Source organism: Passer domesticus, chromosome 9 (assembly GCF_036417665.1).
Source record: "Passer domesticus isolate bPasDom1 chromosome 9, bPasDom1.hap1, whole genome shotgun sequence".
Classification (NCBI taxonomy): Eukaryota; Metazoa; Chordata; class Aves; order Passeriformes; family Passeridae; genus Passer; species Passer domesticus.
Window position 1 is genome coordinate 38714602 of NC_087482.1, and position 14326 is coordinate 38728927.

At 35.7% G+C, this 14326-nt stretch overlaps 1 protein-coding gene across 8 annotated transcripts in view; it reads right to left on the reverse strand.

Moving 5' to 3' along the window:
* The window catches only part of FHIT (fragile histidine triad diadenosine triphosphatase), a 517045-nt gene that overhangs the window by 482699 nt on the left and 20020 nt on the right, over positions 1 to 14326 (reverse strand). The window contains exons 1-5 of one of the 8 annotated variants that reach the window (XR_010368654.1): positions 13174 to 13391; positions 11679 to 11909; positions 11372 to 11543; positions 10751 to 10923; positions 9183 to 9422 (exon numbers count right to left, since the gene is read on the reverse strand). The exons of 2 other annotated variants lie outside the window; for them this stretch is intronic. The gene's annotated coding sequence lies outside the window, so the exon portion shown is untranslated. Of the gene's footprint in view, positions 1 to 9182; positions 9423 to 10750; positions 10924 to 11371; positions 11544 to 11678; positions 11910 to 13173; positions 13392 to 14326 lie in introns of those variants that run through there. 5 more of the 8 variants (XR_010368651.1, XR_010368652.1, XR_010368653.1 and 2 more) reach the window with 5 other exon arrangements.

Here is a 14326-nt window from a genome sequence, read left to right on the forward strand (position 1 = left end):
ATTTATTATATGCAAGATTTTTGAAGGGAACAATTCTTATGCTCTTGACATGCCGCAGGCATGTGTTAGAAATAAGATTGAATGAAAAAAGATAAAAACTTTCCAAGTCAGCATTAATCCACGGTCTCTTTTGATGCTCACTCCCTTGGCAGCAGGTATTAGCTTTCCCAAGCCCAAGTGCTCAGAGAAACTACATTACTACTATTACTAAGTCTTATTTACCTACTAAAAGGCTTTAACATGGGGGAAAATATGGAAAGGCTCAAATACCTGTGGAAACCCTGAGGGCTGTAGCAAACATGGGGGAAAAGGAAACTCCCACACCCTGCCTGGAACTGTCAGTCCATAAATCCCAGCAAACTGTGACTGAAGGTATTTAACCTTCAGCAACTACAAAGAAGCATGAAATAAAACATCAAGATCTACCAATAATAATGAACCCTGTCATTTCCAACTTCGACAAGACATTCAAACATAACTACACAAATCTGAAGTAAATTCTCAACAGTATCTAACCGACCTGGAACACAATGTCATATTTTTGGGGCATGGACAACACCAACTCAATGTTCAAAATATTTGAAGGCAATATTAAGAGAAAATATTGACTATAATAAACCTGACCCTGTTATTAGGCAATACACAACCAATAAATACTGTCCTACCCACAGAAGTACAGAGTTACCTGAATATTTTTCCCTCAACAGTGACACTTTTTTTTTTTTTGAGAATATCATGCAAAATTTATTTCTGTTCAGGAATAAATCAACAGAAAAGACTGGACTTCCATTCACAGAAAATCTGGGTGCTACTGTCAGCAAGTTCTGTTCTCAGCATGGCCAGACACTCAGAGAAATTTTCTACCTGGCTGGACAACATTTCTTTTACAGTGAAGAGCATTACCTGGATGCAAGGACAAGTGCAAATCATTCAGTCCCTTTGCCAGAGTATCCAAATGTACAAAAAGTGACAAAAATAAATGCTTTCAACAATGCAGTTTAAGACCAAGACTAAAAATACTGTGAAATTAAATACTCAAGTGAAACACAGAACTTTATTCTTTTTGGTAAATTACAAATATAATTAGGCAAATCTTGACATATGCCTTTGGCTGGCACTCTGCTTTCCTTTGCAACATGTTGTTGAAGTTTAGGGATTGTTTGGCTAGAAATTTAGTTTGTATTTATGTACAGCCACTTTCCATTGAGGCTCTTTGCCTCAAGGGTGCAATCGCTTTGTGTTCAAGGAATAGTCTGACAAACACAGAAAGCTTTTACCTGCTATAAATTTAACATCCCTGTAACTGAACAATTCGGTCTGCTCTCCCAGACATCTGAGTGGCAGCAAGACTGAACATTCCCTGGTCAATCCACTTGTGACTGAAGTCATTTTCTGCACAACACTAAGAGAAGGGAACTTGAAGAAAACATGAAAAAGTAACCTATGAGATGCATTACTGAGAAATCTCAACTTTAACACCAGCCATATTACAGCTGTGCCTGCTTTGAGTCCCCAAGTAATTATATGTAATGAAGGACTAATGTGTTGGAGGAACATTAATTAAATCAAACTCTGTTTCCTGGTTGGCACGTTGCATTATTTATATTATATTGCACTTACAGGCCACAGTGTCCTTATGGAAATTAGATACAAGCGAAGAGATAGATTTTTGCTGTCAGCACTAAGTAGACCACTACCTTCAGAACAGTCTTAGAAATTTTCTCATTGCTTGGACAAAAAAGTAAAGAAAGAAACCAAAGGAAACTTCAGTTGGTGAGGCTACAAATATATGCTGGCCTTCAAACAAAATCAAAGAACCTAAAGGGAGGGATAATGAAGAGGAAGTAGAAAAAGGCTCATTGAGCATCTTATTTCTTTTAAAAAAATATATCTCTGAATGTATTAACCTAGATGTTAAAAATGTACTGCATTTGAAGATGCAAAAAATAAGTTTGAATTTAGCACTCACCTAATTTCTGCAGTACCTTAGATGCAGCAATGCTCAAAGAAAAGATCCACAATTGCATGCCCTACATATGTGTTGCATTACAGGTAATCAGCGATTATATGAAGACATATTATATTTATATGACAAATATATTATATTTATGTGACACTTGAAAAAAGATTTATGCCCCAAAATAGTTATTTCTTTCAAGTTTTTTTAAATAACTATTTTTAAATCAGGCTTTTTGGTGCATAAAGTCAAGTGCTGTTAATTAGGTGATGAATTCCAGTCTTTTTCATTAAACAGAATTGCATTTGGCTGGGATTCACTAGATTAAATCTACTGTCAAAACCAAAAATCATTCCATTTTGACAACTTTCCTACACTTGTATAATAAAATTAATACTTTCCCAATCAAAACAGATTTCAAATTTTCAAAGCATTTCACAAGCATTATGCCAATTTTGTAAATCCAGAAACTATATTAAAACCCATTGAAATGGCCTGTCAGAGGATATATAAAGAGTCAACAGTGGGAGTGTGAAAAAGTTGCAGATTTCGTAAGACCCAAGCATCATCACTGTTACAACAGATTTGCATATTTGGGTAAAGAACCAGGGAAAATGGGGCTATAAATCAAAGAAAATAAAGCCCTCTCTCCTAAATTACTTTCTTTCCTACCAAGCCAACAAAACTATCGAGCAGAATTCTCACAGAAATAAAGTTTTATACTTTAAAACTAATAAGTTGCTCCAGCTAAATTTGCATGTTTCATTAATGAAAGTGAGGACGCTTAACATGAAACTAATTTTTATGGTTTTTTAAATTAAAACTGGTGGTTATACAACTGAAATAATAGAAATGAACAGGTTGCATGCCTGTTGGACTTCTAAAGCTATTTGAAAAATGTCTTTTCCCCTCACTCTTCAAATGATGCTATTTCTGTTAAACCAGATTAAGTGAAATTATAATGTTTCCATTAAAACCTCAGACCAATAAGGAATATTAGTTTTACTTGGTCCTTTGGCAGAAACTAGCACAAATTCGCACATTAAATAGACTAAATGCCAAGCCTATGTCTCTATTTACCTGGTTTAAATTTCTTTCAGCTTAAATCCATCTCAAACCAAACTCTATTCAGCTGGAATGTACGAAGGTAGAGTTAAAACTGATTTGGTCACTTCAACTCAATTTTGTGCATAGACAAAGCTTATGGTAACTTGATAATAAGCCAAACATTATTTGCAACCACAAATATTATTTTGGAAGCACAGTCTAATGGTTGAAGCGTGAGATGGCAAATTCATTTTTAAATAGCAACCAATTTTCATCACAGACCACTGAGTGATTCTGGGAAAGTTAATTAACCTCCCTGTGAAATTGGGATAATACCTGGCTTGCAGTGAGGCTTATTTCATTAATGCTTATGAAATGCTCAGATCCGTAGATAGATATACTGTAGAAAGAGAAACAAGCTCAGTATTTCAAACAGTACTTTGAAACATAATTACTATTTGAAAACACACCTCACTGTCAAGTAAAATGTCACTTCATAAGTAGTACTCAAGTGACTTTAGGTGTGCTGAAACTACACTCCACACCATATCAAAAATCACAAGAAAAATGACCCCAAAAAATCCACATATTATGTCTTCTCTCAGCTACATACAGAATTATCACTATGCATTTATAGAACTCAGATTCTCATCACCAGCAGTCACAAACATTGCAATCAACTTTGAAGAGTTCCTCAGATTCTGCCAGTGCACCAAAATCCTCAACACAGAATCTACTTCTGACCACAAAGGTGTAAACTTCAATTCCAGTGTAGCTCCAGTGCAAATACTGAAGTATTTCACTGTACTTTTTATGATTTCACTCCCTGATTCTTATCTGCCTTCAAGAAAAGATTGCAACAGGAAGGAGTTCTTTGCAAAACCTACAAGGTGAGAGATGAAAACAGGGTGGATGTGGTAACTGGCCTCTGAAAAGGTTACCAAGGCTATTCAGAATGAAGGGGGAATTGGAGAAGATGCAGCACCAACTTTTTGAGAGTTCTGAGCACCAGCGTTCTTTCTTCCAGCTAGCATGGCTGGCAAATTCTTAGCTAAGCACACTGCTCTCTCAAAGAGAAACAGGCTTTATGCCACAAAAAGTTCTTCAAAATATAACATTTAAAAGCAGTTCCAGGCTTCCCTGGAACCTGAACATCCATACATGATTGCTTTCAGAAAAGTTTGCTCTCCTTAATTAAAACACGCTCTTTCGCTTCTGGAGTCACCAATGCCTTCACTTGTTCACAGTTTGGTTTGTTTCTTTCATATTCCCAGTAAAAACAATTCTTTTTCTCTCCTTTATTGTGTGATTTATCTATTTCAACAACTCTAAGTTTGACTGAGCCACAATTTCTAACATATTTAGGTCTGGAAAAAATCTAAATCATGAGGTATGCTAGTTCCCCACACCCCCCTCAAAGAGTTGCTAATGCAGGTATTGCACGTGGATTATTCAGAGCATTTATACATCATTTACATGCATTTATACATTTCATTTTACATCCCTACAGAAGCAATTTAATGGAAGAGGTTTTCACATAAAGAAAAGTGCATTTAGAATAATTTATTATTGAAATTTAAAAATTATTATTTAAATTAAAATAATTTTGTTCAAGTCTTTCTCTTCAAAGGAGACTCCAGGGGAACTTTGTAGTTTGGCCTCTATTAAAAGTTTTAATCTTCTGATTACAATTCCATCTATCAAAGGTTTCAACAGCGAGCAACAAAAATAATACTCAGGGCAATCCTTTGTCACTTGTATATAAACACATGAATTAGTTAAATATCACAATATCACATTACAGCTGCTGCAGTGTGCTTTAAATAATGCCCCTAAATTTATCCAATCCTGCAGAAAACATGTAACAGAAAAACAGATAAAACACCTCTAAATGAAATTGTAATATCTACATCGACAACTGTGTTAAAATAACATTGTAACATAATTTAAGGCTTTAGCTAGTGTGTTTTACACAGTTATTCTTTATCCTACAGTGGGGGCTCTTAGTGCTTTTCAGTACAACAGAAAGCCTGAGAACAATTAACTGAGGCCACAAAACCACTAGAAATTTTTTAAGAGGTTACTAATGCTCAGCTGAAGAACTTTTATCCAGAAATGACAGATAAACTAATAATTGTTTGGCTCTGCACCAACATCTTCAAGCCCAATTATTAAGATCACCATAGAAAATTAATAAATAAAATATCAAATAGGAGCTCCAACATTGCTCCAAGTTAAGGAACATATTTTCAAAAAATACATGCTAAACAGCAGCTTTGTTTGATAGACAGGCTTGGTAGCTTTTTCCCTACTATTTAGTACAGAAAAAGCTCATCTTAACAATTATATTTTCTATTTTAAAAGCATTTTAATAGGGCTTTTATAGGAAACTGCAGGCAAAACTGCAGACAAATTGAATGGCTGCAAAAATGCTGGTACTTACATTTTAATTTCTCACTTTAGCATTACATACTTGGATTACAATTGGAACAGACAAACAATGCTTTTCCATAAATTTGGAGAAGTTTCTATGAAGTGTCATTATAACATGAAGTACAGGTAATCATACACTGCACTATTCTGCAGTCCTTCAAAACGTCACAAGCATTCATGACTGAACATATCTTCATAATGCCTGAGAGATTACAACATTCAACTTAAAGTAGCAGCCTACACAGTAGAACCTATTTTGTTTGAGAAATTCTTGTACATGCTGTTCTTCCTAAAGAATATTATGCTTCAGAGCTAATTTACTATAGAAAGTATTTACATAACACATATTGACTACACTGATGACCACGTTTTTCCCCAAGCACGGAAGCCAACAAGGAATTTCTATAACTTATACACTCAACAGAAATGATCTCTGCTGTTTGCCCTCTGGAAGTACCAATTCACAGCCTTTCAGACTTCCCACACACTGAAAACAGCAACACAAGGCTGCTGTGGCACAAGAAAAGTAATTACCTCTCTCTAGGGCTTGATGATTCCTTTCTTGGTGTATTGAAACAGTTTACAGAAAACTAATTTTCTTAGTGTTTAAGGAACATTAATAAGGAACATATTCTTACGTAAGTCAGGAGTTACTGAATACCCAAACACAGCAGTGATTTATTATAAATGCATAATAATGATGTCGCAGCCAAAGACAATTGAACTGCAAAAATACATCATTAAGACTTGGGATTTTCTACCTCAACTCCCTTCTGCTGGAAAACTGTTCAAGTAAATTAAATACTTCTCTTTTCCTCAATAGTAAAAACCAACAAACTTAAACTCCTTGTTCAAAAGCCAAGTATTTCGGGGATTTTAACTCATAAAAAGGAAAGTTTTTCAACTCAAAGGTGCTACCATTTAGTTGAAGGTCCAACAGATAACATGAGTAACAGTGATAAGCAATCAGCAAAAGATAAGGAAATCCTGTGAACCACAGGTAGAGAGGAATTGTATACAATAAACTGAAGGGAACAAGGAATGTGTTGACAAGATGTAAAGGTAGAAAGAATTTTCTGAAAACAGCACTGTTAAAGGGAACTATAACCTTAGCTTGTTTCTTTGGGTATTTGTATTCCAGCTTTAGAAGGCTATTTCAAGTTTCATCGAGTGTGTGGTGCTGAACTGTGCCACTTTTTACACTTCTCCCTCAGCTCTATGTTACAGCCCCAACTGTCTCAAATCCAGAAAAAAGGCAAAATCCTTTGGATCCAAACACATTTTTCTGAAGTAAAGATTACAGTTAAGTAAAACGTTAGGAGCAACTAACTACTCATTTTGATAACAATTACTAGAACTCTGGTATAAATTAGGACAATTGTGTTATCATAAAGCTAACTCAGGGGTATCATAGTAAATCTTAAGTGAACCTAAAAGTAATCTCATTTCCTTTAAAATATATGCATATTAAAAACTTTAGATTCATAAATATAATAACCTCCTTCACTCTCACTACAATTTTCTTGTACAGTAGACCATCATGTAAACACCTCTCAATATAAGAATTAAGATTCAAAACTCCAAAATCTGTTAATACTAGTAAATGAAGCATACGTTTAGCTACGCAAAACATTCCTCTGCTAGAATTACCTTGTTGAAATAAGAGAAATAAGAGAAGGCATAACAAAAAAAGGGAATTTTGACATTTCATATTTTGTTGAATGCCATTGCTGCACAAGCAATCACTGTCTCTTACATATAAATTAACATCCTACCATCTGTCAAGTGTTCAGATAATCACAGGGTTTAATGCACAATATGGTTATTAGAATGTGACCTGACAAAAAGAAAAAGAACACAACCTAATTTGGACTACAAAATCTATGCTCTCACTGGCAAATGGCAGTTTGACAAGCTATTATTCTGCATTTTGGCTTCTCCAGTAAAAGCAATTTTACGCATATGTAATTCTATTAGTCATACAGTCAACTGCCTGTGGAAGATTACTTCAAACTATAAAATTTGCTTGGTCATTCAGGATTTTGAACTTATGTAAATGTTTGCACCATGAATAGAAACTTAATGATCTCTATATACACACACCTAAGAAGAAAATATGAGTCACTATGCAAAATAATCCTGTGATGCTATCATTAACTGTAACCACAGACATTCTTCAAGAAACCATGCAAAATTCATTAAGGCCATTAAATACTTATTTATCAACTGGCACTGGCTGTTCCAGAAGTAGAGTACACAGGACAGCCCTTTATCCAATCTGTTTCACGTGCAAATGTGTCATGAGCTTATAAGCACCATCATTATTATCATGTATTACCTACATACTCTCTTTATGGCTTATTCTTCTCCCAATGCCTTGTTCTTGCCAAGGTAAACATTACTGACAGTTGTCTCTACTAAAGACCACTAAAAAAAATCTGATTACTAACACAAAACTACCAGGCAAGTCTCATGTGCCCAGGGCTCCCGCATTTTTCAGTGACTCAACTGCATTGCTAATGCTCCAGTAAAATAAATTGCCAAAGGAAATACTCTGATGATAACTTCAAAGGGTAAAATACATGCTTGGGAAAGGTGAAATAATGTCTTCAGAAAAAACAAACAAACCAACCATTTTAACCACTTAAGAAAGTGACACAAGAAAAACAAAGCACACTCAACAACAATAGAAGTGCAACACAGTTTTACTACCTGCAGAAATGAAGTTTCTATTTTATATATTTGGTTAAGTCTAGCTACACTACTCAAGGACCTGCCTCAATAATAAGGCATCGTGATATCGCTTTCTTGCCAGGGGGCAAGAAAAATCAACTCTTGGTTTATGCAAGGCCTGTCAGTATTTCAAAGTGTACCACTACTCCACTACTGAGAGTGCACAAAACAGGTCTCATCAGCCAAAGGTCTGCTACTCTGATTACCAGTTTCTTCCAAAAAGGATATAAGAAAAAAAAAAAACAAGGAGAAACCACAAGGAAGGAACATTTAGATTACTTTGCTCAGGTTCAGTTTTACACATAGTAAAAGATTTTCGCTATTAAATGCCAGAAAATGTCAGTTGTATAAGATAAACATCAAAAAATACCATTTTTCAAAGCACCTAAGCCAATTATGTGAGGTTGGTCCTTCTTTTGCAAGATCACACAATCTAATTACCACAGGTCACCAAACTCTCACTGTCTAATAATGCACATAGTGGAGTTTATAAGACATGCTCAGCTGCATTATCCAAATCTGTAAGTGCTTTGTGAAACCTGTTCCTCTGTACTGGCAAGGCTCTAAGACTTGGGGAAACTTATTAAGTTTTTTCTGGGGAAGTTACTAAGACAGACAAAAGGGAAAACAACCATGACACAATCTACTGATTCTCTCTGTAAGTTGGGGAAATGCACAGAAAAGCATCTTGTATTAGTTGTGCTCTACAAATATTTACCCAGGAAATACTACAGAGTAACCACCAAGCAGTTAATTCAGTATCTCTTACTGTTCATTGAACTCAAGAGATAAAAATGTGTCCACCTTATTCAAAGGCAAGTCTCTCCCCAAATTGGAACATAAACACTTCAGTCAGTTGGGTGTATCTTTTTTTACCCCTAAATTTAAGCACTTAGGACATTACTCCTTCATAACAATAACTGTTAATTCTAAGCAACTTCAGGCTTCAACTGGAAAGCATTGCACCTCAAATCCCAGATTCTAAAAGTTAAGGAATTAGAGCTGTACTTACCCAGTTAAAGTTCTTAGTGCTGGACTCTTCAGGGCAGACTTACATTGAGCCAAGCACTGAAGCCAGCCTGCTCTCCTGGCTACTAGTTGGTTACTAGTTGCTGCCTGTTCACATGACTGAAAGCAGATTTACATGACCACAGCTGCTATATCACACCTGAAATCACACCTTTAATGCTGCACCTGACACTTCCAACTGAATGTTGTTGGTCAGCCTCAAATAACCACATTGATGATAAACCTATGGAAAGGTTGGTTTTAAAGATTCAGTGCATCACCTTTAATTTATTTTTTTTTTTCATAAAAAAGAATATTTTCACAGGAGGTTGATCAAGCTTTTGTGGGTTTAGGTCAATTTGCAAGTTCTTTGGCCTATACTATTCACCAGGGCATTTATATTGTTATGATTCACTCATATCACCTGTTTTATATTCTCTTATGAGAATGAAATTGAATACATTAATATCAGAATAATTAAATAATATGGAATGCAATGCAAGTTTTTTCACTGAAACATTTAAAGTAATTTCTCACTAGGCCAAGGTCAGGAGAAGATGAAAATTAAAGTCCAATTAGCCCAATCAACCAAAATATAGCAGCTGACTTAAAGGAGTATAACAGCTAACTTAAAGTAGTATATTACAAGTACCAAAACAAGGGGCAATGAGAACACACTTTTGCATACTGTGTAAGGAAAATACTGTAGGTGAGGGGAAAACAAAAAAAAAACTTTTCAAAAATACCTTCGATAATCAAAGGAGCTTCATACTTCTCTATCTCACAGAATATTCAGCAAATTACGTTTGCTTCTCTATAATAATTTCATCCCTAACAAGATCAGAGAAAATGATTTATTCCACCCCCAGTCTTCCTACATTTGTACGTCATCCTAGGGGACACTGACTTTCTGAACACTGAATTGCTTTTGGCCATCTGATATTACATTACTGCAGTCTTCTGCAGAAGGAGCCAGAAAAGAAAAAAAAAGAGGGGAAAAATAATTACATTAATGCTTGGAATCAAAGTTTATTGACTTTCCCTTGAGCTATAATACCAAAAAGCTGATTACAGAAGTTGTCAACTTATTTAATGATACCACCAACTTCTCTCTGAACTCATCAAAATATCTTCTGAAAAATTTCTCAGAAGTTTTTCAAGTAGAGGAATACATTATTAACTCTACTTCATCTCACTGAAGAGAACTGTATTTTGCCTCTGCTCCTTCCACCTCTTTGTTTCTATCAAAACACTAAAAACATTGTCATTGTAATAAAAAAAACTCCAGGATGCTCCGAATTGTTGCATTCTCAAGTAAACCAGCATCTCATTTTCATATCCCAAGTACATACTACTTACTCTAAAAAACCTGGGGAAAGGCTTGACTAGAATACAGATCTAATAAAAGTGAACATCTCGTCCCCAGCCATGGCAGCTTGCTCTGAGAACTCACTCTGAAAGCATGGTACTCTGCAGTATGGACACTCCAGTGGACAGAGAATCCATAAACCATTATGGGGTTTAAAATTTTCACTCACACTGTCCCCTCCCAAGAAAGAGGGCTGCCCATACCTGTATTTCTCCAAAAGTTGTCTTGAAGACTGGTTAATGCTTCTTCCTCCTTTGGAGAGCAGATTTATCTTTTTCTCCTAGACCAAGAGTGTCAGCAGGAACATCTTCCTTCCCACACTTTTACAAAATGACTTTATTGTACAATGTGCATAGGGAAATACTTAATTAGGAACCTGATAATGAGAAAAAATGACCAGAGGTGTCTTTTTACCTTTTTCATCAGGGTCAGCAGTGCAACAGAAGGTATCACTCTAGCAAAAAAATTGTCCTTGTATCATTTACAATACAGCTTTTTCAAAACATACAGGGGAAAGTACAATACATCTGTTGTCAAGTTTTCTGAACACTAACAAAGCCAGGAAGTACTTAATTAGTTCAATAAAGCTGTATCTTATCACATTCTCTTTCAATACAACCGTGAGCACGCCATGCAGAGTTTACAGTAAACCTCTTCTGAACAACATGCAATTAGAAGCCCCATAAAATATAGTGAACAAAATATAGTTTAAAGGAAACATGGAACTTCTTTAGAAGCAATGCTCCTTCAGCAAGATCTCCCTTAGTCAATCTGTTTCTTTAATTCACACGAAGGAGACAAATCAAGTTCACTGGTTTCATTACCTGGTGATTGAACAAAGGTATTTCTGCTCGAACACTCCTGCCAAGACACAGTACACCTGCATGTCTGTAACAATTTAACATGGTTTAGTCACAGCAGGTAAAAGCCTTTCATGTTGCAGTGAATAGGCCCTTTGATACTCATCCACAGTCAAACGCTGCATAGGAGATCACTCTGCAACAGAAAACCGCTGTGAAAGTTTGGCTTGAACACAAGACTGTTCAAGAACACTGTTCAAACAGGATATCATGACATGACAGATCAGAAGAAACAGTTTTCAATAAAAGGCAGACAGGGCATGCTGCTTACCTTGTGTAAGGTGATTTGTTCAGTAGCATTAGAAGGGACAACATCAGACAGAGCCAACAACCCATGCAACTGAATTTGTGTCAGTGCATCCCACGACAAGAACAATCTCTTACATTTAGGCATCTGTCAGTTGTGTGAGGAGAAGTTGAGATATACCCAGGGAGCAACACTCAGTAAATAGGACCAAACTTCTGTACATTTTGGATGTGCAATCTGGTTGGCTTAAATTAGCTTTTGTCAGGTAGGAAAAAAAAAGAAAAAAAAAATTCAGTTTCTCAGAGGGGGAAAAAATGCATTCTAATACTCTCCAATTAAACTAGAATTCTGTATTCATCACCAAATCTTTACTCTTATCATGAATCTTTAAACACATAAGAAATGGGCAAGTGCTTTTCAGGACCTTTCAGCATTGTCCAGGCTTGAAAGTCAGCAAAGATGTTCTAATTTTCATCTAATTTTCATGATAACAAGAAAAAGCAGGTTTACCTACCTGCAGGTTAACAGGTTTGCCAATTATTTTAAACTGTACTTGTGAATAATGGTAAGGATTTATGTTCGTCATGCAGAATACAGAATGCTGATACTGGAAAAAAGAATCAATTGGCCACTGCAGCTTCTGTGTTCTAACCATTAGTGCCAACACTTGAAAGACCAAAAAGACTACAACATTTCATAACAAGAACGTGGCCAAAAGTCATCCTCACTTTGTGGCACTGAACCAAAGTTTGAGTTTCTGCACAGTGAAGCCACTCCTGAGCACTCACTGCAAGCACTCAGCTCAGCTCACCTGAGACTGAGACAGACACCAGACACGGTATTCCAGGAGAGCAGCTGGAACAAATTTTCCACCTTTCTTGCTCACATAATTTCTTTGAGAAGATTGGCTGAGATTCCAATAAATTCTTTGAATAATTTGAAAATGGAGAACAATAGATTGAGATACAAAAATGTAGTGTGGAGTTAAAGATGCATTTCAGTATCTTTTCTTCAGAAGTATTATCAATAAAACAATAAATACATGCCAGTTTGGGATCTGCTTTTGCTCACATGACAATTGAATAGCTTCAAACTTTAGTTTTGTGTTTACCCTGATTACACTAAATCTTCTTGGTGACTCCAGTTCTCTGCAACTGCCTTTGAGTACCTGTAAATGTGCAATTCCTTAAAACCATATTTCAGTCTTACTGCTCTCACATAGAAGTGTGGGTTCCCTTTTTAGTAGTAAAAGGTGTACAGTGAAGCCTTGGACATGTATGTTTCATTCATGGACAATTTAAAGCATATTTTTTAAAAAATCTTTCCACTTTCTTCAAGTACCTCATTAAATGAAAACCCTTCCAGTGCAATATACATGCAGTATGCTGTACAAAGACAATGCTGTCTGCAGTGTCAAGTAACACACACTTACCCAGACCAAGTTTTTTCATTACTGATATTCTTTTTTTAAAAGTTGCACCAAAAGCTTTAATTGAATGATTAAAGTTTAATCTCTTACCAATTATGATGAAGTAGAGTTCCTACAACTGTAACAGAGCACCTTTTTGCCATTATTGCCCAGCAGCTACAGCTTCAAGAGCCACAGTATAGAGAGAATTCTGTTGCACATTACACTTTAACCAAGAGCATCAAGCAGAACATCAAGCATAATGCATTTTTCATGTTTAACCCAGTGAACAAGCCTTTTTCCCAAGACTGAGAAGTTAGCCTTTAACAACAGCAACCCAAGGCAAAAGGATTACAAGAAACATATCAGCATTTCCAACAGGCTTTAAGGCAATCTAATTAGGTAGCCACCTGCTATGTTTTGTGAGAAAACCAGCAACCTAATAACTGGCTCGTCATCAGAAACAAAATGCTAACAGTGAAATAATACATTTTCCTCCACCATCTGCATCCTATAAAATCCTGTCAATACCTCATTGGGCTGATACACTGTCTATCAAATAGCTTAAGAAATATCTGCCCTATTTTAGGCTTAGAACTACAACAAGAGGCATTCAGGTTTAAGCACCACCTTCCAAAAGGAAAGGATTCAACACCTGTTAGATGCAGATTTCAACTTTACAATGAAGTGACATTTCACAAAACATTTATGATGAAATAAAGTAAGATTCATTGATACAAGATGTTAGTCATCCTCACTTAAAAACTGAAGAATATATTATTGCAAAATTTGTTTCTGTAGATTTGCTAAGTTGATTACAGGCAGTAGTTTACAACACCACTAAACAACTTTCAGGAAAGTGAACTTACATTACCCACAATTTCACCCTATGAATATTAATTATTTTGTTTTGAACCCTACCCACTACTACTTCCCCTTCACTTTCCTTCTCAGCCATTCATCTTAGTGACAACCACAAAGCAAAAACACTGCAAATAGACAAATGTTCAATTAATGTAATGATTTAACTGTACTGTGCTACAGTATTTTTTTCCTTCTCCCAGCTTTCAAAGAACACTGTTTACAGTGTGAAAGCCTACTTTCCCCTCAAGCACTCTATTTTAGGAGTGTTTTGTTCTTGTCCAAGTTATTTAAAACTATGTACTTGTTATCAATTCAGAACATTGATACCCTTTCTAATACTGCTATAGTTACCATATAAAGCCCAAATGCAGCACTGCTTTGTTTCATCTGCTAAATTATA